The 27,277-nt window shown below is 37.0% G+C and overlaps 1 protein-coding gene and 1 long non-coding RNA gene across 2 annotated transcripts in view; both read left to right on the top strand.

Annotated features, from left to right (window-relative positions):
* FKBP5 (FKBP prolyl isomerase 5) overlaps positions 1-27,277 on the top strand; it is a 1,202,894-nt gene that overhangs the window by 175,009 nt on the left and 1,000,608 nt on the right. The gene's annotated exons all lie outside the window — the stretch shown is intronic.
* LOC139163910 (uncharacterized) overlaps positions 16,943-27,277 on the top strand; it is a 14,637-nt gene continuing 4,302 nt past the window's right edge. Inside the window, exons 1-2 of the long non-coding RNA XR_011558540.1 lie at positions 16,943-17,022; positions 17,775-17,840. This is a non-coding gene — a long non-coding RNA (uncharacterized lncRNA). The remainder of the gene's footprint in view (positions 17,023-17,774; positions 17,841-27,277) is intronic.

The raw sequence follows: 27,277 nt of genomic DNA, 5'->3' as shown, positions 1-27,277 counted from the left end.
TGTAATTGAAACAAGCAATTAATAATTATTGACAGTTAGAATATTTGAACACAAAATATTCAACTGAGCAGCTATTTGTTTTGTTTTATTGCCCCCAAACAAGAAAATAAAACTAAGTGCCTTAGCATTTTTTAAATATATATATATTTTTGATTGTTCAGTTGTGGGGGGTGGGAAGAAAAAGTACAGATTGCAAAGAGAAGGATCTCCACAAACAAATACAAAAAAGTATCTATTAATCTAATTAATTAAAGTGGGGGAAATGACTTACATATATAACATGAAGGTAGACCTTTAACCATCACCCCATCTTCAAATAATATATTTACTTGGAAAATTTCAATCTCTTATAAAAATAGTTACGTTCCCACACAGTCTGAAATTTCATAAAAGGAAGTAGCATTGTTGCTACATAATTTTAGAGGAAATATCTTCAGAATGAATGCTGATGAAAAATATGGAACTGGGATTTTATTTGGATACAGTAAAAAAGTGCAAGTGTTACAATATATTGTGGAGGGGAGACAGGTAGGGTTTTTAATGACTGGAAGGTTCCCAAGTCATCATATGTAGATAATTAAAAAAATTATTCCTTGTGGCAAGAATCAAGTGCTTAGAATCCTTATTTCAGTCACATTTCTAAGAAAAGAGATGTCACATCTATGTTTCTATATGGCTTTATATCAAAGTGCCACTGTCCACGACCAACATCTCTGATCAACTGTCTTAAAATTCTAGCATTGGCAAAGCCAAACCATTCCAAATGTGGCCAAGACAACACTTTGAATACAAACAAACACAAGCAATTGCTAATGCTAAGCTTGCCTGAAAACCCAAATATTTTTGCTGAAGCCTTTAGGGCTTCAGGTGCTGTTCTATCTTATCAAGAGAGTCTGACAGATTATAAAAACAAGGATCAAAATAGCTGCTTTATAAGTAAATAGCTGCTTTACAAGCATAGTCCAGAGCAGGGCTGCCAAAATTATCGGAGGCAGTTCCCAGATAGAAAAGTGGTGCCAGTCTCCCTTAAAATTTTGTCAGTCCCTCAGTGTGATAGCCAAACTTGGAAACAATTAACCTGAAACAAAAGCCCAGGATTAGTTTCACTGCCTGCATTCTTACAAAATGGCTGACAGTCAGCCATTTTGTCATTTAGATTTCCGATAGAAACGCTGCAGCAATTTGATGTAGGGTTCAGGTAATCTTTTCCAACGAAAGCAACGAGAGCAGCAGCAAAAGTGTTTTGAAAATGTTTAAGACTTTCAGAAACAGCATAGACTTGCTACATGCTGAATATTTGTTTGATTACTCTGCTTCAAAAGTATTTTTTAAACCTGCATCAATAACAATTATCAAATGCTTTCTTTTTTGTGTATTTTTTAAAAAAGGAATGGAATTATAGTTTTTTGGAGTTGCTCTCAAAAGAGAAAAGTGAAGTTATAGAAATACTAGTTGGAGTCTGCTCTCATTCTTAGCAGCTAACAATCATTCGGTTAAAATCACACTGTGATTCATAGCATCACAGTATATATATAAACCCAGTCACCATGTCTCTGGAACAGGTAGAAAGGCAGCATATGGCGGCTACCTGAGTGAAAAACAAACATAAAGGCAATGTCAAGGTTGTCAAGAAAACAGCTTATTGTTCTGTATTTTTAAATAGGTATACAGTATTTAACTTCCTTGACCGAATATGACTCTGCATCCATCTTGCCCGAACCTCTCCCTCATTCTTTTAAAAAGGTTGGATCAAGAAACGAAGCACAACCTAAATGGAACTAGTTTTTAAAATTACAAATAATCTTATGCAGTTTATGGCACTTTCGGCAATCACATTCCACATGGTAATTGTAAGAGAAATGAATGGATCCTTGCGGGAATTAATTGCACTTTCTCAGCAACAAAATTTGGCAGACTGGGAAAATGCAATGTAACCCTTTCTTAGAGATAAGACTATCTGGATGTCTGTAACAAGTGACTACTGTACTGGATGTGTAGTGGACATAGAAAAGTCATTAGGTGGCCAACCACAGCTGTTACACTATTTTGGGGAAAAGACCTACCTTTTTACCCCCCCCCCTCCTTTGTTTCAACTATAATCAAAATCAGGAATTCTGAGCAACAGTTCTAGTAAGTGATAAATGAGTTGTTTAAATGTACTGACTGATGGTGTACAACTGTGTGCAGCTATTCAGGTTAGTTCACTAAGGCTCATTCTCTGAATAATAGGAAGGAGATGTACACATAAATATAGCTTGACTATATTGAAATCTTTAAAACTTCCATTATAATTATAAATACACACATAACTTTCATGTCCCAGTATCATCTTTTTGATTTATTAATTATCCAATAATTATATATAAACTATTTCTAAATGTAATCATAACACAAATTGTAATTGCAAATTAGTTCTATGCCAGTGAAGTATTTACTGACTAAAATATCTTGCAGAAAACCAATCATGATACATATAAGGCTTCAGTACAGTAAAGTCTTATGCTATATATACACATGATGAAACGTTTTGCTGTTTAAAGAATCCAACAGGGATTAGTACAGTAAAGAAAGAAAATGGTTCAAACAGTAACTCTTAAGAACTATACTTTGTATTGAATTTATACAGACCCAGACACCTTTACCATTGCTACTAGTGCTAAGTTACTAAATGTCTTAAAGTTCACTGTCTTTCCAACATGTGCTCAGAAAGGGTCAGGATTGTTTTCTTCCCTTTTTTATGCTATTAAATAGAGATATATTTCTTAGAGTAGCTGATGCAACTGCATAGCCAAATCTTTTCTGCTGAATGATGTGGTTTATCCATGTGGTGTCTCCTACAGTTATTAATTGGCAGGGGTATAAGGGCAATTATCATGCAATGCTAACTCTATCCTAACTACAAGCAACTTTGAAACAGTATTATCCAATCAGTCACAATGGTGCTTCTCTTAAACATGTAATTTATCAAGACGTGGACACCTTTGAAGAAAAAAAAAAGCATGCAAAAATATATGTTTTAAAAAAAGAAATGAGATAATTCTCCTAATTCCCTATTGAAGTTTACACATCCTAAAGTTGCCATGTTAAAAGAAAAACTGCTTTAAGCAGTGATTATGTCTTATCATAATCACATTGGTCAATGATATACAATTATTTACAGTTCTGGTATTTAATCAAATAATAACTCATTTCAGACATCCAGGAAATGGATAGTAGGACCATTTCCTTTGATGCTATGAACAATCTTCCCAACTGATTTAAGGCACAGATCCATAATCCTCACTGTATTGCATCAAGAAATGCTCTCATGATAACTTACAGTAATTACTCATTTTGCCCCAAAGATCCCCAGGAGTTTGGCTTTTTGCCCAAGTTTCTTGGTTTTGTTGAGGATGGTGCATTGCATACAGAGTCAAAAAGGTTGGGTTCAAATATGACTGGATAGTTACATCCTAGCTTCTTTGTTTTCCTCTCCTAACAGGCAGCAGCCATCTTGCTTATCTTTATCTTGGTTACAATTGAGAGAGTCCAAAAATATTTCACAAGAGAGTTTTCCACTCCTCTGCTCGAAACAGAATACCTTATTCCACCAAACCTGAAATTTTGGGCTTAGAAAACCTAGAGCTACATCACCTTTGATCTGATCTAAATGTAGTTCATAAAATCATCTACCACAATGTCCTACCGGTCAGTGAATATTTCAGCTTCAACTGCAACAACACATGTGCATCAAATAGATTCAAACTCACTTGAAACTCGACTGCAGAAAAATACTTTCGCAACAGATTGGTCAATGCAAGGAATGTACTACCTGACTCTGTAGTTTCTGCCCCAAACCCTCAAAAGTTTAACCTTAGACTGTCTACAGTTGACCTCACCCCATTCCTAAGAGGTCTGTAAGGGGCGTGCATAAATGTACTATTGTGCCTACCATCTCTGTCTTACTGTCCTTTTGTCCAAATTTACCTATATAATAATAATAATAATAATAATAATAATAATAATAATAATAATAATAATCCCCACTGATGGGTACGCCTTGTCGTGGTAGTGGGGCTTGTGTGCTTCAATGAAGCTGAGAGCTGTGCCGGTCGTAGTGTAAACTACTGGTATGTCTAACCTTGCCGGAGTGGTCAAAGCAGAGGAGCCAGACTAAACGTACCTAACCCATTTAAACTAATGGAGAGACAAAACATCGCAGTCCCAGGAGACAGCAGAATTGAGGAGAAGCAGCTAGAGAAATTAGTGAAATACGAAGATCTAAAAATCGAGCTGCAACGACTCTGGCATAAGCCAGTGAAAGTGGTCCCAGTGGTACTTGGCATGCTGGGCACAGTGCCAAACGATCTCAGCGGACATTTGAAAACCATCGGAATTAACAAAATCTCCATCTGTCAATTGCAAAAGGCCGCTTTACTGGGATCGGCAAACATAATTCGCCGCTACATCACGCAGTCCTAGGTGCTTGGGAAGCGCCCAACTGGTGATGAAATACGAAATCCAGCATAGTGATCTCGTTTGCTGTGTTGTACTGACATAATAATAATAATAATTTAGATTTGTATGCCACCCCTCTCCGAAGACTATGCCTACTTTGCTCTTGTTTATGTTTATGCCATACGTATTATCTTGTACACCTTTTGACAAATAAATAAATAAAAGTTAACCTTGCAAAAGGGAAGCAGGAAATAAACAAAAGAGGTATGGGAACCTTGGAGAATGTTGGTTAGAACAGAATAACCATGTTCCAGAAAACATGTTGCCTCCATACAACCAAGACCAAAGAGTTAAGCTTGAGAAAGTTCAGATTCTGAAGCTTCATGCTTTTATTTGGCCAATGTACAGGAGAAATGCATCTTTCCTAGAACTGCTTGTTGGCACAAAGTAGAAGCATGACTCAGCTCATAAACACATAAACTGTGGAAAATTTCCCAATGGGAAAAGGCAGGAGTAATGGAAACCACCTGGTCATGTCAAACACTATTGACCCTGCCTTAGTAGGAAGCTGTAGTAATACTTCAATATTTTAAAGCAATTATGGAGACTATAGATTCTTCTACAGGCTTCTTCTATAACATCAACGAGTCCGTGGAGAGGGGCGGCATACAAATCTAAATAATAAATAATAAAACATGCTTACAAAGAGAAAGCCAGCTGTTTTTTTGTGTTAAAGGTAAGATTGCTATATGTCTGCTTTCCATAGGGGAGCAGTGATTAATAGCACAGTGTAATTATTCAGTAATTCTAATGCGTGTGCCAGATCTTAAGTGCTACCTTTTTGAACCAGTAGGAACACTTGACATTTTAAGAGCATGCCAGAGACAAATAAAATGGCTGCTGCAGGAGCTTATTTCTCACTGACCCAATCCTCAGTCCTTCAGCATCCATTTTATATTTGGAGTAGATCAGTGGTGTTTTGGCTTTCTGATCTACAATGGAAGATGAACATACTTCTGTAAGTGGAAGGATGGGCTACCCTTTGATCTTGCTTTCCCTTTGCCATTGAGAAGCCAAGATGATCACAAGGGGGAAAATGAGACAAACAGTTGGATCTTTACTAAATACATCCTCTACATTCATGATCAGTACCTTCAGATATTCTTTCCTCTATTCCACAGGCTATTTAATGAATATTCCAGGTGTCCCTATTTTTGCTGCCTTTATAGCCATTTCCTATTCAAGAAAGCAACAAAGATATATTGACAGTTCTTGTAATGGCTACCCTCTAGTCAAAATATAATTGGATTGTTACGAAGATAATTTCACCCCAAAACTGGTACTGTATCTTTTTCTAGAAGTGCCCCATATCTTGCTTAGTGAGATATAGGTCAATGACCTAATGTTACAAGCACTGCTGCTATTCAAATAGCTACTGTTCAATTATCACAGTGTTTACTAAAATCTGCTTTTGAAGCCAAAACCTGATCAATAGGCATGATCAGAAGACCCCATTAAAAACTTAGTATCTTAATAATTGAAGGCCACTAGATTTTCTTCACAGCACAAAGAAGACAAAATAACAAAATTTGAAGCACACTTCTCAAGTTCAATTCAACCAACCTTTTATATGGGACTACTGTAGGAATACTATGCAATATTGTGAACTCAACTAAAATGTCTCATTTTAGAACATGCCAACTGGATGGTAATCTAGCAATCTCAACCACAGAACAAATAGCCATAGAGGCACAGAGCCCAGAAGCCAGACAAGTTTCGTACAGATTTTCTATGCCAACTGGAATCAGCTATAACCAATACAAAGATCATGTTTCATTCATTCTAGAATGTCCACATGAAAGGCCTTTTGCCATGATTAGAAGTAAAATACTACTTTCATGCTAGAATATCTTTAGATGGCTACTGAGATGGAGGGTAAATTATGAGACATGGCCTGAAAAACAATGAAGGATCTTTGCACCACATATTAGCACAGGGTATCAAACTTGTGTGGACATAGAGTTGTCACGTGACATCATAACTCCCCCCTTCTCTAAAATGGGCATGGGTGTGGCCAGCGCTTAATGCATACAGCCCACAGGATGGGAATTTGACACCCTCAGATTAGCAGAACATGCTGATGAGCCCTTTTTATGTTGCATGAGTCAAACCCATGAGCTTTGGGCAGTGAATTAAGTGTTCAAATGATATTATCTATAGAAAGGTATTTTATGCAACTTGTGAATTATAAGCAGAATAGCTTTCTGCTCATTCTCTTCAAAAGGAAGGTAAAGAAGATTCTTTAGATCACTATAAAATTAGCTCCTCCCAGTTCTTTCCAATGAAAAAGTCTATTTGATACATCCCATTAAGAGCACGCTTTCTGATTGGAAAGATACCATTGATAGTATCTAGGCTACATATATTTGTAGCTCTGGGGAATCCAGAGCATGATACCATGGTCTTTCGAGACTGAAGGATGCTAATGCAAATATTTGTGGTGTTATGTAAGTAATAAAATGTAGGAAAAGTTGACTGAGAGCAGCATTGCCATGAGGCCCCATGAGTTCTTTGGCTACTGCTCCAGCTGTAGCTATTGCATAGATGACTTGCATTCCCATCGCTTGACCAATGATGGATGGGAGATATTGCATCTTTGGCAGTGTCATTTCTTATCCATGCATTTGAGAGAAAGAAAGAACAAAGACCAAGAAACGTCCAGCCTGGCTCGGAAACCCCATATGTCAGTGTAGTGGATGGGAGAGAAAGTAGGGCTGGAAGACATGGATTGCCATGAATTCTTGACAATAAGAAAGTGGCATGTATACTTTTTATGGTTTGTTTGTTTTTTTTGGGGGGGGGGTATAAGTTTTTATTTTTTTCCTCCACACCTTACAGAGATACAAATTCCCATATTTTATGTTTTGAGATTTAGACTTTGCTTTGCTACCCAAGGCACATAAAGAACTGGTCTTAGACTGTTGTAATAGAACATGAGTTTTCACAAATAGAGAATATATGTCTATGCTGTATTTGCAAATTTTAGAAATGCTATACAGTATACTTTTAAAAAAAATCTGAAATAAATATCTTTTCATATCTTATTCCAGTGGCAACACTAGATACATTAGAGACATTAAGCATTAGTCCAATTAAGCTATACTGTAGACTCCATAATGTCTTTCAGAGCTCCTTTCTAAATTCGTTGAACTCCAGATGTATTGGAACTGCCTGAATTCTAAGCCAACATGATGATTGGCTGGCTTGGAATGCCAGAATTTTTAACATTTAGTCCTGTGGAAAACATTGATTTGGGAAATGTTGCTTTAGAAGTTAGCAAGACTCTATAATAAATAGATATAGAGGGAAATATAGCTGAAAATCTAACTTCGCCTATACTTTGTAAAAACAGAGGAACTGGTTTAAAGAAAAGATTTCCATGGATAAATGTGTAAGTGCAGACCTCAGATGTCTGTCTACCATCTATCTATCTCCAACATAAAGATGAACTTCATGTATAAAAAGGAAAAATCACAAACTACTCTCCCATAATGAATGGAGTTTATAATGCAGGATTTGAGAATTATTTCTGATTAAGGGTTTGTGTGCTTCCAGAATGATTTGGAAGAAGGACTTGCTTGAGGGTACCATCATGTTGCTATTCACTAATGGAGCCAAGACTTTTGTGGGTTTTCTATGTGATCCTGAAAGCAAAATATATCTTTGCTTTAAGAATATATTCATTTAAATTAAACAACCCCTTAAAACAATGGCATGTTTTTTTTCAGAAGCCTGAAAAGTCCTGGCAACTTTAATGAATAACAGAAGTATGGGGCTCACTCTGAGAGTGGAACAGTTTTTGAAGCCTGCCCAATTCGAATTACAGTACTATAACTTTACAGACAGAGTATATTGTCTTATTGCATTTAGCAATTCAACATTCATGGTCAGTGCATTACCAGATCATGCCATAGAGGAGAAAAGGGAAAACAATGACATGGAATGGCAAACAAGTAAAATGAAAATATTAAATTTGACAAATAAATAAACAAATAAAGCAGGTATAGTTTGATTGCAGAATTCAGCTACTGTAAGCTGTTTCCACAGACTGAAAACTCTTCCAATTTTGAGCACAAACAGCAGATACAGAAGGAAGGAGAGAAAAAGATACTTCTGTTGCATTATTAAAGGTTTTCTAAACAATGAAAAAAAGCAATTAAACACAATTATATATGTTCTTAGCCTAAGCAAACTGGAATCAAAGATAAATACTGATATCCAGTAATAGAAATCAAATAACTGTAAAGTATTATTATCTTATGCATCATCAAATTAAGTTTAATGTGGAGGTGATCAACTAAGTGAAATCTGTTTAGAATGCAAGAATTAAAATGCAGTTTAATGTAAACTGCAGCTTGTTAAGAAAGCATTTCAAATTCTAAGCATTAAAATGTATTTACTTATTAAATTTATTTGCCACCTCTCTTGCAGTGGGGTGACTTGCAACAGAAAAAAACAGAAATGAAAATGGCAAACATTAACAGTAGCAAAATAATGAAATAATAAAATAAACAAGGGAAATGCAGTATTATGAGATTAAAAAATGGCTGGAGAGCAAGCAGGGAATAGGTGAGGAGAGTGGTATATAATATAATAAGTCACCTCCAGACCTGTATGGCACTCCCTCACTGGGTCCTCAAGTTATGAGAAATAAAAGTTTACAATAGTTGTTGATAGCTCTGATAGCACTGCTTTTAATATGGATCCCTTAAATTCATAATTATATGTCCTTCTAGAAACGCGCATTGGCAAGCATCAATATGAATAAAAAGCAAAGGTCTGGTTCTACCCTCAAGCATTTTATTTTGAGATTTCTAGACCTGAACATTTTATTTTGAGATTTTTAAACATGAACATATTAATTGTGTACAGATAATGCCTTTAAATGCTGTCAAGACTTGTTTTCTCCCCAACTCAGCTATGGTTCTTTTTGTGTACTAGCAGTTATACCTCTGCTGCATAGAAAAGTTTAATGGATAATCCCTTTATTTCTCTGGTTCAAAGAGAAGAACTTTGATGGAACTCTGATGGAAGAACTTTAATAGTGACAAAGAATGTGACCAGCCAGAAAATGTTGGACTACACATTCTAGCTGCATAAGCACCTTGGCCAACATCTGGAGAGTTTTACTATGTCTTCTGAGAATTTACAGGATGGTTCATAAGACATAAGTAATGTTCATTAACAGGAGAAGAGTAGATAGGTATTGGCAATTATACCTATGAATCCTACATCAATGATACTGACCTACTGACCTACTAGAGAAAGTTTTATAATTCTATAAAGCGGGGGGGGGGGGGATGCCTATAGTCAACTTCATTTTAATGAATTAACAGATAAATAATATCTTAGAATTGTTTATTTACTTAACAAACATGCATCTAATAAATATGAAAGTGCATATAAACTGAATAAATATCATTTACATGATGACATCATTGCAGAAATGATACAAATCTATCACTTGCAAATTTTCATCAATTGTGCAATGATATCATGCAAATTGTCCAAATCAATGCAAATGATGGTATTACATAATTGGAGTTCTAAATTATCATGCACATTTGGTGCTTTAAATGTAAAGAAAGGTAAATAAAGATTTCTTTGTACTTTCATTCACTGGGCAGCAGAGGGATATTACAAAATGTCTGGAAAAAATGAGGTAAAACAAGTAAGCGTTGGTGGAAGGTCTAAAAGTCAAATGTGGCCATGAATGTGCATTATTGCATATAATGCAATATTATTGCATTATTGCCCCCTTTCTTTTTTTAAAGTGTTAATCATGAATACTGGAAGGGTTCTTGAGAATTTTTAAAAAATATTTGCTGTGTTAAAGATTTTACTATAAATGTTTGAACTGTCCATTCTGTAGTGTAGGGAAATATGCATTTTGAATTTATCATGTCAGAATAATTTTTAAAAACAAATGTTAACATATTAAATATTCATGACTCACTTTGTGATTCTCATATTTGTAATTCGTTGATCCAGAGAAAACACAGTGTACTTATTTTTATCACATCAATGATTAAACAAATTAAAAAATGATCATTAAAGTGAATGTTTGAGTTCCCCTTTAGTTAAAACCATTACTTTTGGGGTAGGGCTGCACCAGCGGTGGGCTATTAGCCGGAACGCCAAATTGCGCTCGCCACCGCAGCTCATAAATGCTTGTGGGGGCAGGGCGATTTTGCTTCTGCACCTGTGGAGGTAGCAAAATCACACATGGAGCTGCAGGTGTGCCCATGTTTCGGCGAGGTTTTTTTGTTTCCGCGCATGCTGACACACGGGTGCACTTGTGGCTCTGTGCGCGATTTTGCTACCTCCAGAGGTGCAGAAGCAAAATTGCGCTGCCCCCGATAGAACTAACGAGCTGTGACGGCGAGTGCAATTTAGCACCGCTGGGCTGCATGTATGACAAAGTTACACATTTTGATGCTATCCATAGAGTGAATGAATGATTAAAAGAGAAAAAGAAAAAAGTGACGTTTAAAAACTGGTAACCAAAACCAGATCACCAAGCAATGGAACCATTTTTGTTTAGTCTGCCATTTTAAAGAGTATTACTTTGGTTATCACTTTACCTTGAGGTTATCAATATAGGATAGTAAACTATTAGATACTTTTTAAAAAACTATAAAATTTAGGTTTTTAAAAAAATGCAACAGAAATTCACTGAAGTTGACAGACATGCTTTAAATTCAAGTGAGGTTTGAAAAGAAATGGAGGGGGGGGAATCAGGAATGTTGGATTTAATTTCTCATAGACGAAGATGAATACATAATCTAGCCAATAGATATATACTCACAACCTGTAATTTACACAATGGTAGTAAATATTGTACCCAACCTTTGATAGGGAGTAAAAAGAATTTTGTTCCAATTTATACCGAGGAGCTATGGTGGGCTGCAACTGGTTTAAATACTACTTCAGTGAACGTAACTGACCTAACACGAACCTAACACACTTGCACACAGCTTTCAAAAGCTTAGCTGCTTACCTTCTAAGGCAGCCCTGGTAAGTAAAATAATGGAGGCGTGGAAATCAGCTGTGCCACGCGAATCAGCTGAACCAGAAAGAAGGAACTATAGGACAGGATGGTGATGGTGATGAGCTGGGCCAGCTGATAGTCACAACTACCGGTTTGCCTGAATTGGCAGCAGCCCATCACTGCCAAGGACCCAAAGTTGGGGAAAGTTCTAGAAATTCACACTGAAAGTCTGAATAAATTCTGAATAAGTTGTATGAAGAATCCTATCTCTTGAAAAATGTTAAATACTAATTAATTACTAAATTACTCTCATTTTATGTATACATCGTACACCCATACAACAAAACTAACTCAATGGGACAAAAAGGCTCCAAAGGTCCTCATTATTAAATTGCTACAGCATCATTTTATGAAAGATTATACTACTACTGTATTCTTCAACTCAGTTAACTTGCTTGATATTAAGCCATTATAAACTCTAGAGAAAGTGCAGAAGAGAGCGACCAGGGTGATAAGGGAACTGGAAACTAAAACATATGAAGAGAGGTTGCAGGAACTGAGCATAGCCAGTCTGGAGAAGAGAAGGACCAGGGCTGACATGATAGCAGTGTTCCAATACTTGAGGGGCTGCAACAGAGAGGAGGGGCTCAGACTGTTTTCCAGAGCATTAGAAGGCCAGAGAAGGAAATACAGATGGAAACTGACCAAAGAGAAATTCAACCTGGAAATAAGGAGGAACCTTCTGATGGTGAGAGTGATCAAGTACTAGTGGATCAGTTTGCCTGCAGAGATTGTGAGACCTCCAATACTTGAGACTTTCAAAGGGAGACTGGACTGCCATTTGTCCAAAATGGCAAAGAGACTCCTGCTTGAGCGGGAAGTTTGGACTAGATGACCTACAGGGTCCCTTCCAGCTCTAATAAATAAATAAATTAATATCAAATAAGCTAGTTTTGAGACCAGACTTGGTAGCTACACAAATTATGGTTAGGGTTGCTTAAACAAATGGTTTCTTGCATGCACCAAGAAATGGGAGTATTGTGTAATGTTATGATTTCCATCATTCCGTCTTCAGCCAAATAGGGTTTAATTTAGAAACAATTTACCCGTCTAGAAATTACATCGCTCTAATATTCTGGTTCTTGTAACCTTTTTTACAATGGAAGATCTTCAATAGTGCAATTGCACTATTGAAATCATTCCAATGATGTGCTTCTGGAAGTATAAATCCAAATATTATTTCCTGCTTCTATAAGATTCCTTCTTCCATGAAACCCTATTTACAAAAGGAAGAATAAATACTTCAAAAGAAAAAAGAAGTTAAAAGTGACAGAGGATCAAAGGCACTTAGCAAAGATACTTAGCAAAAAGTACAAAAAAGGGAAATAAACCAAAAAGCATACTGATATTTTTTTTTAAATAATTGAACGTATTTACACACGCACACACACAAAATAATGTAAAGGAAGAACTTTACATAAAAAAGGGATATAGGAGGAAAATCGCCATAATCTAAATTACAGTAATATATCTGGAAACAGAGGGAAAGCAGATTTCTGTTTCCTCAACGAAGACCACATTTTTAAATTTTAAATTGTAGGTTATGTCAAATTAACAGCAATTATGCTGTTAAAGCTAGCAAATAAACCACAGGTCTATAGCTGACTATTAGGGATGGTGTAAAAATGTGAAGAAAAGCGCTCAAAATGACAATGCTTCTTGTTAAAAGTATCTCCCTTTATTCTCAATCTGGCTGAATATCTGCTAGTTTGGCCTAATTCAAAATGGTGTTGGCAGCCCATCCCTGCCACCACCTTGTTCTTTCTGACAGTTTTCCTCACATTTCTCAGGCAACTTGATAAATAGATTTTTGGCTGTTTTCTTAAATAGTAAAAAGTAAAGTACCATCTCTGAATGTTCTTGAGTAATTAATACATGCTATTCCAAAGATGAAAGGATTATTTCAGGGATGTATATAGTACTACTGAACACATTCCGTGGACAGTAAAAGAAAAGGCATGGATTCATGGAATACAGACATTTAAATTGAAATATTTTTTGTTTATTTATTTATTGGATTTGTATGCCGCCCCTCTCCGTAGACTCGGGGCGGCTAACAACAGTAATAAAAACAGCATATAACAATCCAATATTAAAACAGTTAACAAAGATTCTTAGCATTTGAACTTAGCCTTTGCTTCTTGCTGGATATATATAATTTTTTTTGTAAATCCCATCATGCAATTTTCTGTGCACCCACACAAATTTTCTAATCGTGATCTCAGCAGAATTTTAACACTTTCGTTTAAATCTGATTTGGGCCTTACAGAAAGTATGAGTAATTCAGCACAGGGATAGGTATCCGTGTAATGAGGGACAGTAATGAGTTCATCGAGACATTATTTGAAATATCACATTTTACCTCATGCCTACTTGGTAACAAAATGTTGAAATTTGTATTAGGTTAGGCAGACTTCAGACTCACTGAAGTAGTGAGAAGGATAAGGATAGCGTGATACAAAATGGTGGATTATAGCAAATGCAGGGTAATATGAAATGAAAAGAGTAATTACTCAAATGAAAGACAACCTCGCAAAACATCAAGAACTGAGAAATACACTTTATTCTTAGATTATAAAGATTTCATCTAGAACACAATAGGCATTCTAGCCAATAGATTATTGCCAAAATTGCGGACAAAAAGAGGTTCTCCATTTGCAAAGAAGGGATATTTTTACCCAAATAAAGTAAGCCCTCCTAAGAATGACAGAAATTAGAACCAAAGTCTGTCCTCGTTATTACTATTACATTGGGAAACAGGAAACCTAGAAAGAATTAATGAAATATTCCTTGCTTCACAGTTCGCAAAAGCAGTTGTTGAAGCTCTACATTCAACACGTGCTTTTAGTAAGCAGAGCAAAGATATCTTTCTGTTTATTGTCCTGAAAAATAGTTATTAGCAGAAAAAAAGTTTTTTTAGCAGCAAAATGTTTACAAAACTTCAGTTGCTTATTGATGGAATTTTCTATTTTCAAAGAAACAAATTCTGTTGTTTTGGACAATAGAGGCCTAAATTAAGCTTGACACGAGGAGGCCAGATTTATCAACACAAATCAAATCCACAAAATTCCATTCCAACCTTGAATGGCAAATGGCATATAGTTTGCTGTAGAGTAGTCCATCAAAGTTTATATCAGCGGCAACCGGAGAAAGGCTTGAGAGTGAAAAGGAAAATTAAGCAAAGTGGGTATTTTGAAAAATTCACCCACTTTCCTTGTTTCTGAAAAAATATCTATAGATTTCCCCCAATAAAAAACAAATCATGATTTCACGTAACAAATCTTGAAGAATATCACAAAACAACCTAATACCCCAAATTATCTCGGTGAAGCCAAAATTGTGTCAGCGAAACAAAACAAAAAATTGAACAAGTAACAAATCATCATTTAAATGATAGGTACAGAACAGATTGCAAATAGTTAACACTTACAAAATTCTGAGATGAGGATAACATGGCCGAATTCTCCCTCTTCTTGAAGACAGCATAGAAAATTCCCCCAATCATTCCTCTAATTATTTCTTTATCCCTTTGTTAGCTCTATCAAAATCTCTGCCCCCAGAAAGGGGCATTTCTTGCAATGTCTTTCAGCCTTGCAAAACTAGACAATCTTAGGAGGGGCTGCCATGTTGAATTGCAAGTCTGATATGATTCAACAATTTTCTTTCTCCTGCGTAGGGTGGCAAAAATCCAAAATTAAAAAAAACTTCCAATTACCCAAAATCAAAATATTTTGAAAACTCAAAAGGAAAACCTGATTAACAGTCAGGAGAAATAATAAACAATAAAGCCCACCAACAAGTTGGGTTAGTTTAAATAAATGGAATCTTTTAAGACAAAAAGCGAGAAGAACGGAGGAAGGAAGAAAGGATGTAGGAGTAGCAAGTGCCAAAGCACTTGGACAAATAAAATGGCATTTTAAAATATTTTCAAAAAGGAACTACATTTGATTTCGTACCCGAAAGAGATGTGCCAGGGAGGAGAAAGATTTTGCTGCTCAGTAGCCGCTGGCTTTAACTTCGATGATCTGGACAATCATCAGGAATGGTTTCTTTTTTCAAGAAAGGCCAGTTTCAGTAAAACAGCTCTCTTCCCCCCCCCCATGCGTTCCCTTTTCCTTCTCAGAGCAGTTCAGCGCCAAGAAATGGGCGGTGCCTGCATGCCAGGCTTCATCCGAATGAGACGCCAAGGCCGACAAGAGGCTGGCATAAAGAGAAGCTGGCACAAATTCCTCCACTTGGAACGCCACTTCAATATACCCTTCAAATAGTCTCCCTTTATTAGCAAACTGGGGAGAAAAAAAATCCATGGCACCCCTCCTCCCAATCAAATATCTCTAAAGTTTCTCAGTCTCTATTGAGAACCATTTCCAAAGGGCAATTTCCAACCAATACCTATTCTTTCAACCCACGCCAGTTAAAACAAGCAGCTCATTCTCTCTTTTCTCCGTGTTAGCAGCCCAAGGTACGTACATAAAATAAATGTTGACTTCTACTTTCCTAACTTGGGATGTCAGGAGGCGGCAATCTCCTTTAAAACACAGCCAAAGAGGATAAAAGACAAAAGAACACAAAAAAGGAAACAAACAGAAAACAACCCTCTCATACAAGAAGCAGTTTCGTTTTTGCGAAATATTTCTTTTGTCGGCGGCAAGAAAAAAAAGAGTTAAGAGGCATAAATGGAGATGAGGATGGTTTAAAAACAAATCAAAGCAAGCAAACAAACTACCAGGATATGCCAGAAGAGGACACCCACCCTCCAGCTCCCATTTTCCATTTTTTTCTGTGCCAGCTTTAAAGAGAGAGAGAGAAAAAAGAAATTAAAAAAAGAAAGTGAGCGAGCAAGCGAAAGGGGCAGTGAATAGCTGCTCGTTCAGAAATGGGCCTACAGCCATTTCCACTTTAGAAGCCTCAGCAGCCGTTCTCTTTCTTTCTCTCTCTCTTTCTTTTTTTTTGTCCTCTCTCTCTCGCTCTCCCCGCATTCTCCCTGCCCACTCTGGCTTAGCTGCCAAGTCAGAGTTGGCACTGCTTCCCAGGCAGCACGGAACAAAGCCATTTCCCATCCCTGTACAGGCAACTGTCAATAAGCAAAGTGACAGTCACATCTCCTGCATGTTAATCCTAATGGACAGGAGAGGTTTGCAAGAGCCCCTTCGCCCCTCCAAAGCCGTACAATAAAATCATTTTTAAAAAATTAAAGGAAAAAAGCCTCCTTCGACGACCCTATTTGGAAGGATCATTTAAAAATACAGCTGTCTGCAATAAGGATTGGAGAGAGAATGAAGGGGGGGGGAGGAAAGAAGAGGGTTTACCCACCAACACCCTGGCAAAAAAAGAGGCTGCTCTGCATCTGTTGTACCTGTTCCTGTTGCCTTCCTTCCCTCTTGGAATCGTGACAAGAGAGAAAAGTCGCCTCTGGTGGGTTGCTCAAAGCTGCGGGTCTGCAGCCCTGTGCAGGAAGTTGGCACCGATCCCAGGTAGGACTTTACTCCCACATTTCTACCCTCCACCCCCTCCTGCTTCTTCCCCTCCCCTTCTTCTTCTTCTCCACCCACCCACCATCTCCCTTGGTAAATTTCACCCTGCTCTTCCTCAAGCCTATACTTAACTTACCTTTTCCCCCTGCACCACTGTAATGCACGGGTGGTGCATGCGTGTACATTAGGAAATCAATCAGCTGCACTCAGGACCCTCTAGAATTCAAGCTAAGAAGCACAAACACCCCTTAAGGGTGACCCGGGTGAAAAAGACAGCAACAGCTTCTTGTCTGCACTAGTTCTCCTACATGCTGTTTCACACATGGGTTGGGTAGTGGTTGGGTTAATTCTTTTTTTTTTTCCATGCTGCCAAGGAGACTGGACAGAACACAAGGGGGGGGTGGGGGGTGGAAATACTCCGAACTCTGTACAGCACAATGAATGGAAAATGTTGAGCTTCGTGAAAACTCCCAAATCCAATCCCTCCCCTGCCCTCCCCTTTCTGCATTTTTAATACTGCCCGGCTTCTGAATTGTTTTGAGCCCACGGTTGGGAGGGAGGGAACATACAGTATGGATTCCCTGCTATTGGCAAGAGTCTTGCTGGGGGTGGGTGGGGGGAGAGCCGAGTTCTCACAATCAAACAGCGAGAAGAGCAAAGAGAAATTAACATCCAATTAGTGCCATGTTTAACGAAGGAGACAGAGACAGCCGTTGTTTTATTGCTCTGTTCTTTTCTTTTGGATCTGACAGGCAGCGCAAAAGGCACCCCCAGATTGCAGTGACGTCATTTTCTCCTCTCGTCCAAGTTTCACAAAGGTTTGTCAAGTTAGACAAAAAAAAAATTAAAAAGAAAAAAATGCATTCATAGCCGAATGTCACAAAAAAACAAAAATTAAAAATAAGATTTCTCTCTCACTTTCTCGTTCTCTGTCTCCCTTTCTCTCTCTCTCTCTCTGTGTCTATGTCTGTGTGCCTTTGCTTGTTTTCCGGATCACTCAGCTTGTAAAAGTTTGAGCTGTGTGACACTCCTCCCGGCCTCCTTTGGCAGCGTGACAAGAACTGCTTTGGTGTATCAAAGAGAACAGGCAGCTTTTAAGGAAGAAACTCAATTCAGAGAGATTAAAGAATTCTAATGTTTTAATCAAGGGAAAGCAAGGGGATGAGAGGGAGCTTTGCCTTACATCTGGTGCAACATAAGTGGCTCTCTAGATGTTGCTCCTGCAATTTAGAATTAAAAGGGTAAAAGAAATGAAATACCAAAACGAGCCAGGAAACCACCCCACTGTTTCTCTCTCTATAGTTGTAATCTTCCAAGCCTTTTATAGGGAGAAAAAATTATTTTGAAATATTCCTGGTCATTATGGTTGCAGACAAAGTCTTTCCGGTAACGGATATGATTCTCAACCATTGGGGTAAGAACAGAAGCCATTTTACTTCACATTATTTCTATATATTTCTTCCTACCAGACAGTCCCATAGTCTCCTATCAAGAAGAAAAATAGGATCCTTAATAAGATGCTTTTAATCCTGTAAAAAAACCTGGCAATTTCTCACTTTCTCTCCCTCCCAACCCACGACCTTTATATCCGGGCCTCTTGTATCCTATCCAAACTGCTGAGAATTGATTTCTCCAGCTTGAAAGAAATGTAGTGAAGCTATACAAGCACATTTCCCTGACCAAATTAACTGGACTGAGCAATGTCCCTTGGTGACTAATGGCCGCTGTTGTAGCTCAGCAGCCTTCGGAACCAAGCAGAGCCCTTGAGAGGCAAACCTATCAATTCTGGGATAAAAGAATCCATGTTCAAAAACAGGATAACACCAGGAATGTTTCTGTATCAGGATTGTTTTGAATTCTAAGCCACATTGAGTATCCTGGGCAAAAAGCAACATGTAAATGAATACAGTATTCATGTCTCTATTTGAAAAAGAAATGGTCCGCTTCCTTACTCCTATTCCTTCCTTGTCTCCATAAGGACAACATCATTTTTATTTGTGTTCTCCTGTTATCTACCTTAAGGTAGATTTCATTGTCGTGAAATATAACCAATCATACATGGTGTATTGGCACTGGAAATAAACTGTGACGCCAGCAACAAAGCCATCGGTCTTTTCTTGGCTTGCAACATTCCCCGCTTTTAATCTAGGATGGGTTTTCTGGCTAGATATAGAGATGGATCATGACTTAATAAACATCAGCTGGCAGGAAGAGTACAGTAAGGTTGCTATTGTTAAGAAAAAGAGATCCCTACAATTGCAAATGAGTACTGCATACAATCTTGGGGAGGCAAAAAAAAATGCACCCTAAATACACACACACACACACACAAAATGACTTGCCCTTTGAAGTAAGTAATGGAAATGGTTCAAAGCAAGTTGGGCTCTGCCATGGCAAACAGCTTTGTACTAATCTGAAGATTTTGAAGATAATCTAGAAGTATTTTAAATATTTCTTCCTCTAATGTGAATATTGTATTAATATGGTTTTTTTTTACTTTGAATGATGGATTCCCTTTTCTGTAGAGTATTATAAAGAAAAGCAATATAAAATTTCCTTTAGAAATAAATCTAAATAGACCAGAATCTTTTTACAATTTGTTTTAAATCAATTTCTCAACTCCTGTGAAATTTCTAAGATTGGGAAAGATATTGGTAATTAGAAAACCAGAGCAAAAAACTGTTTGGGGGTTATTTGTTTTTGCTGCAGAATGGCATTTTATTTTGTTCTCCATTATTTTTGCATAATAAAACAAGAAGCAATTGCTGATAGGGATGCAAATTTTTTCGTAATGAATGCAAACCTGAACCGAATGAAAAGCATTTGCTTCAGTCTTCATTTGTTAAGAAACAAATGCTATTATTTGAGGGGTTTTGTTGTCTCATTCATACCTATTCATCACTGATTCTGGGGCAGAGTGGGGCTTATGCTTCTCTAGTGAAAGCAGCTGCCTTTGGCAGTCACCATTTTATTTTTTTACAATGCCTAAGATATTTTACATCATCCGAAGGCATCCTGTGGTTAAAAAAAAGTCCATCAATTTCACAGCATGAAAAATTCTAAAGGATTTGGGAAAAAAATAATAATGAAATGACGATTAGAAAAAAATCAGATCAGAGAAAAAGATATAAAAGCAATCCAACCATCAGAGCCATAAAAGCAAATATATTTGAAATGATTGAATAACAAAAGAGGTACAATTTATTTTGTTAGTTAGTATGCTTATAGGCTGCTCCAATCATTTAACTCTGGATGGCGTACAACTCCCAAAACATGTAATCTGGGATTGAAAACAAATCATAGAATGTAATACATGTAAAACTGGCACTCATTTTAACCCAATAAAACCAATTCCTTACTTGGAAGGAGAGTAATAATAATAAAATTTAAATAAAGCCAGATCAAAACCACAAGCTGGTAATGGTTAGAACACAAATGTCATAGTTGATCCCTTTTGATCTTCATCAGAAAAGGTTTTTTTCGCCTGCAAAATTCTTTTCATATTATGCATAAATTTTGCTAACTCTCACTCCTATGCTCTGTCTTATTTTAATATACTATTACTGCATGAATGGTGTTATCTAGGTAGTTTGTGTGGATCAGTTCTTACCTAAGAGCTGGGAAGTTGTTTTTCCTCATACTAGAACTGCTCTAGAACTTTGTGATGTTGGCCTGACAAAGAGTTCCTTGCCCTGGAGTTTCCTGTTCCAACTAAGCACAGTGGTTGGTCACAGTGAGTCTTTTACAAGAAGGAATAGGAAGTCCACCCTGTGACTAGAATGCTCAAAGAGAAGAATGAAAAAAAGTGGGGATGAGTATCAAATGAAAGAACCACTTTTCATTGGGAAGCTAAACAACTGTTCCCTCTTTTCTTTGCATACTGAAAAGAGACCCATTAAGCCCATCCTTTCTGGTTCAGTAGACTGATGGTGGTGGTGGTGGAGGAGAGGGGATGGTTTTATTCATATGCCCACTGCTTGCACAAATGGAGCTTTGCATGCTTGTGAGCTCACCTGCTCCCTGGTTCCAAACAGACCATGGCCCGGTACTGTGCCATGGGCAGAAGTTGACTCCTGCATTAAGGAACTCAGTAGCCTGTTCAGGTAATTTGCTTCCCACTGCTGCTATTCCAAGGAAGGATCTAGGACAGTGATGGAGGACCATTTTTGGTTCACGTGTCAAAAGGGTGCCCACACCCATTCCCTCCCCCATGCATGTACACCATGCTGCCTCTACACATGCGCACAATCCTCCCTCCCATACTTGTGCATGCACACAGGCCTCACTGAAGCCTGGGATGGTGAAAAAACAGGCAAATGGACAAACTAGAAGTTAGGAACAACGGACTTCCAGTTTGACCGTTGTGCTGTTTTTTGCACTTTGCACCCTTCAGGGAAGCTTCCTTAAGCTCCAGAGTGCGAAAAACAGGACAATGAGAAAACAGAACGTCCATTTTTCTGAACTTCCTGTTTGCCCATTGGGCTGTTTTTTGCACACTGGGGCTTCAGGGAAGCTCCCCTAAAGCCTCCGGACAACGAAACAGCCTTCCCCAAAGGTGAAAATCAGTTGGCTAGCATGCGCAGGAGCTGACATTGGGAAACGCTTTGCATGCCCTCCAATATGGCTACACATGCCACCTGTGGCACATGTGCCATAGGTTCATCATCATGGGTCTAGGATGTATGCTTTGCAAAAAGCAATTAGCCATATGGTGATGTTTCCCTGACATTCCAACTGGAAGAGTATGCCCTACCATGTCAGGTTTCAAGCATTGTTTCTTGCTTAAAAGCATTGCTTCAAGCAATGTCAAGCATTGTTTCTTGCTTAAAAGAATCTATTAATTAATGCCTATTAATATAAAAAACAGTAGGTAGGTTTGTAATTGGTTCCAATATATGGACCAGTTTTAAAACCTGGGAGTAGATCAGTATAATATTCTATTCTGCCACTGTGATTATGTCTATCTATTAAGAGATAGTTTGGTATAATGGTTATGATTCCCGATTGAGAAAACAAGACACGGACTTTTAGTCCCACTTTAGGCATGAAAAACAACTAGGTGGGTTGGAGCCGTTCAGTCTCTCTCAGCCCCCGAGTTGTAGGAAAAATAGGAGGAAGGAATGTTATTGTATGTTTGTCACCTTGAGTTATATATAAAATAATCAAGGTGGGGGAAAATCTAATAAGTTCATACCTCAAGATATGTTTCTAATTTTTGCTGTGATTAAAACAGTCCATCTCAGCTCTATTACCTCATTCCTATTAAAATTTACAATTTTTCATTTATATTGGGATCCCTCAATATACATTTTTTCCCTCATAAAACTCTGTAATATGGACCATATTAATAGTCCAAAGTCACCAGTGAGATCCATGATCATACAGAAACTTCAACTTGGATCTCTGTAGTGATTGTCTAACACTTTAATGACTACAATTTTATTTAGACCAGGTCATTTCTAGTTGATAGCTTTTGGTTTCGTTAAAAAAAGTTTTGCAATACAGTATAGAATAGTTGGTTTCAGAGCATGCCATTTTTTTACCTCTGGAATGGGATATCTGGCATATTCAGGTGTGATTCAGATATTTCCAGAAGTGCACTTATCATAATAAGAAATAATTACTTTTACAAAAATATTTTCCCATCTTGGATTATATACGCCTGGAAGTGCATGAATCATTTGGGAATGGATCAGCTAATTCTAGGGGGAAAAAATGGAATTCCTGAGCTAAATATGTTTTGTGCACAAGTATTTTGTTTTGCTTCTTATCCTTATTTTATAATTTTTATGCGATCTTCATTTCTTTTAAAAAATCTCTCTACAACTTTAGGAGCAGGACAAACATCATTTCTTATGTTTAGGGCCATTAGATTCTTGCTCCCTGGCCAATGAATGTGTTGAGAGAATGTTGAGCGAATGGAAGGATTGTTTTTTTAAAGGTTTTTTGGGTTTTAGATTTTTAATTAATTAATTAGATATTGTATATTGTTTATTATATGTTGTCAGCCACCCTGAGTCCTCGGAGTGGGGCGGCATAGAAATCCAATAAAAAATAAATAATAAATAAAATAATAATAAATTTGTCCTGCCCTTGGCTGAGACATGATTTCAATGCCTGGCTTTTTCACTCTAAATTCAGTAATCAAGGATTGATTTGGATTATAGGTTTCCTAAAGTCATATCCAAATGAAACACCAAGAAAGGAGACTATGGATTAATGCAATGGTTCCCAACCTTTTTTTGCCCAGGCCCCAGCTAAACATCTCTAAAATCCTGATGCTCCCCCCTCCCGTGACATATAATTCTTACTATTCAAAAAGTGAACTCCTACTCCTACACGTGGAGGCCATTAACTTGGTTTAAACAAGGTTCCAATCGCCCCTATTAAAAATCAAATTGCTCCCCGGTTGGGCATAGGCCCCACACTGGGAACCACTGGATTATTGGATAGTAAAATCCAGTTATACCATTCGGGGGAATTTTACTTCCCCCCTCCCCTCCTGTTCGGATCTGTTGTCTTCTTGTCTATGTGCTTCCTGCTTTGGCACTGTTCAACAGGAGCAGAGGAAAGCAAACATTCCTATCACTCTAGGCCAAGGGCGTGCTCCACGGCATCAATAATGGATCCTCTGTTTAGCAAGCAACACTGCATCATCTACAGTCATATCCTACACACTCTTGCCCTGATTGGAAAGCACCTTCTCTGCACAGTAGGCTACTCTAACCCAGTACAAAGCAGTTACCTGAGTCTGATACTTGAGAAATTTTCCCCTCCTTTAGAACAGAATTTAGACAATCAGGAGAAATTTAAAACATATTTGCTCTTAAATTCATGGGCCAAATATTGTGATTATTCAAATGCTTGCCAACTATCCCAGATTGGTATGTTTCAGAATTTTGATATTGACATGCCACTGACTTTTAGTGTTTAGTAAGTGGTGTCTGGATTAAAGTTTCTCTTTAGGTGTTCAACCAATCATGCTTTTCCTCAAGGTTTCTTGATTTCTCCACTCCTGCGCAAATGGATAATGTTCTCTGCCCATTCAGCTTTACTCTAAAACTCACTGTCCTGATTTCCTTCCTTTTGGGTGGGTATGTTCTTTTTGTGGCATTGCTTGATATTATTGAAGTTATGTATATTTTGAATTGACTGACTCCAGCTATTATTTTTTGCTACAGATTAGCTGTGTGAATGAATGTGTATGAATGAATGAATGGTGCATTTGTATAGTAACCTTATGATAATGAAAGTCTAAAATTTAAGAACATCCAGGATATCATTAAGCTGCTGAAGCTACCAAGGCATGACAAATACTCAAAATTGTGAGAGATTTAATCTTAAAGGACTCAGCATGAATTTACAGGTGAGTACATAGAACCAAATCCTGACTCACAGAATCAGAGTTGATTGTAAATTGCAAATCTGTAACGATGGGTTTATCTTGCAAGTCTGTGAAGATGGGTTTTACTTTCTGCAATACACTCCATTAATTTGCAACATAATTTTGTATCTTTTTCTAACAATAAGAGAAAAGGGAGCAGCTAAACAACTTTTAGAATTAATAACCTTTTAAAAAAAGAACACACATACAAGCCACAATATAATGAAAGTATGTCAGGAGCCACTGAATTTGGAGATGAAAACACCTGCATTGAAAACCTAACTTTGAAATTCTCAGATTCAAAACGTAAAAATGAAATTTTGTAATATGAGCAAATTTCAATCTCAGTTTTTGCTTGAGCATAAAGCTTCAAAAATACAAACTTTTCTAAGTCTGCTTTGACATAGATACTCAAACGTTTCAAATAATGTAATGATTGTGCTGGTCAATTTTGGGGGGTGGGGAGATGAGTAACTAAACTCTTTTCATCCATCATATATAATTTTCTTAACTTAATCTTTGAGAATTAAAGCCATGGTTGTTTTAAACTTTTATTTGGATTTGTTTCTTTGTTAAGAACCCTGCTTGAAAAAAATATCAAAACATACACTGAAAAACTGAAAGATTAATACTTACAATTAACAGTTACAATTTTCTGGGGAAAAAAGCAGGTCTCTTCGTAATGTGTGTGTGTGTGTGGTGGTGAGATGAAATGGAAAATCATTTGCTGTTTAAGATGATACCATTATCTCCAAATGGAACTAGATATAAAACACACAGGAAACAAATAAAAAAGGGCGATGGGCAAATGCTCTCCTTCAAGATAGATGTAAGATACAGAGAAAGACACAGTTATACACCACAAATATTAAATAAGTGAACCACTTGTCAGAGTTTGTTACTGAGAAAGGCTGCAGAATTACAAAACGGGAGGTACTTAGGGACTTTGCTCAAGGAAATAGTTCTCAAAATTCAAAACAGCTGTATTATGCTAAAAATAGGAAACGAACAGAAGGAAGTGAGCTCTCAGCTGCATGTGTCCTGTTTTAGTAGATCTGAGGTACTGTTCTACTTCTGGTGCTTCCTCAACCCAGCAAAGTCTGTGCTGGACTTGCCACAAGCACATTTGAGCTTTTAGAAAGAACCACTCCGTCCAAGTTGTTTGCCAAGTTCTTGGTGGAATGCAGAGGAGTTTTAAGATCTAAGTTACCTGAAAGGCTTCCTGTTGCCACACAGTTTTGAGATATTCAGAAATTCTTCATAGGGTGCCTTCAACAAATGAGAGATGGATAACCAAAAAGTGGAAATAATCTCTAAGCATCTTTGTTGGATTCACATATAATGCTAAGCCAACATGTGATTTTTTTTTGGCTCAGCATATTATGCAATCCTAGCTAACCATGAACCTATACTACAATAGCTTAGTAACTGTAAATTCAATATTTATCCCTTGCAGAGCCAGGTTCATATCATATCTATCTATTTATTAAATAATTTATATATTTTAACTGTTGATTCTCAGTTTTAAAATTGCATAGTTTAAAAATTAAAACGGTTATAATATTCTGTATTATTTTAAATTGAATTTTAAGCCCTGTACTGTACTTAATAAACAATACTGTATAAGCTTTTGATGGCTTTGAATGAATGAATCTGAAAACGTTCTGCTGTCAAACTGCTTTCTAAATTTGAGTAAATAACTCTGTACCTTTGCTCAATTTTTAAAAAAAACCAATGATACCGTCTGCTCTTTGTTGTCTTATTAATACACTACTCAGTTGTACAACCAAATCAGTCAGCAATCTGCCAGCTGACTGAACACAAAAATGCAGAAATTGATATATCCCTCTTCTCTCAACCAAACAAGAATAGGATCTGGCAAAAAATTAAAAAAATAAATGCATCATCTCTGAAGCAGATTGTAAAATATATCAAGTGCTTCTGAGAACAGACTGGGAGAATTATGAGAACATTCAGACTAGCCATATGAAACTGCCATGTATCTAAATCATAGTCTATCATGAGTCTGAAGTTATCCCAATAGATGGGGAGAGTCTGTGTCATGTAATGACAATAAGACTATTTTCAAAAGGCAATGACTGAACAAAAGTCAGTTTGGCAATTAGATTTAAGGGATAAATTAAGGACAGAAGTTAGCAATCTGATAAGAAATCTCAAACAGCACAAGAAAGAAAAAATATACCACTTGTATAGTCTAATTTAAAAATCAATATGGCTTTTTTAAGGTATTGCTTAGATAAACATCTTCCAGTTAAAGAAGGGCAATACCACCATCAGGTTTATTTAAAAATTACTGTTTATGGAATAGTACTATTCAAAGCTTTCCGTATATAAAGCATTAGTAATCCCCACTTAATCATTCCTATGGTGACCTTGTACATTAAGTGTGTCACTTTTCTCCTCTGACTGGAAAAAATGGGTACTGATTAAGGTTAAGACACAATAATTTGCTTAATGCTAATGAGTCATTACATGACATAGGAAAGACCTTCACTGGGGTTTTATCAGCTCATACTTGACTTATAACCGTATGTGTTTTCATAGGAGAAACTCATATTGTAGTCAATAGGATGTAATTCATAGAAAATATAAATAGAATAATGTTCCTAGTTATGAAAGCATTTAATCTATGTAAGTATGTCATAAACTGGTATCTTTAAAAGATAATAGTCCATGTAGTTAGCCTTGACTCATATAAATATAACTCTGCATCGTGGGTGAGCTCAATTTGCACATTTTATGATTAACAACTTTGACTAAACTAAAAGCGCATATTAGATAAAATGTTGTCCAAAAATAGCATGGATAAGAATGAATAAATAAATAAAATAAGAATTAGGACCAGCTAGT

This window comes from Erythrolamprus reginae, chromosome 3, assembly GCF_031021105.1.
Source record: "Erythrolamprus reginae isolate rEryReg1 chromosome 3, rEryReg1.hap1, whole genome shotgun sequence".
NCBI lineage: Eukaryota > Metazoa > Chordata > Lepidosauria > Squamata > Dipsadidae > Erythrolamprus > Erythrolamprus reginae.
This window is presented reverse-complemented; position numbering and strand designations above follow the sequence as displayed.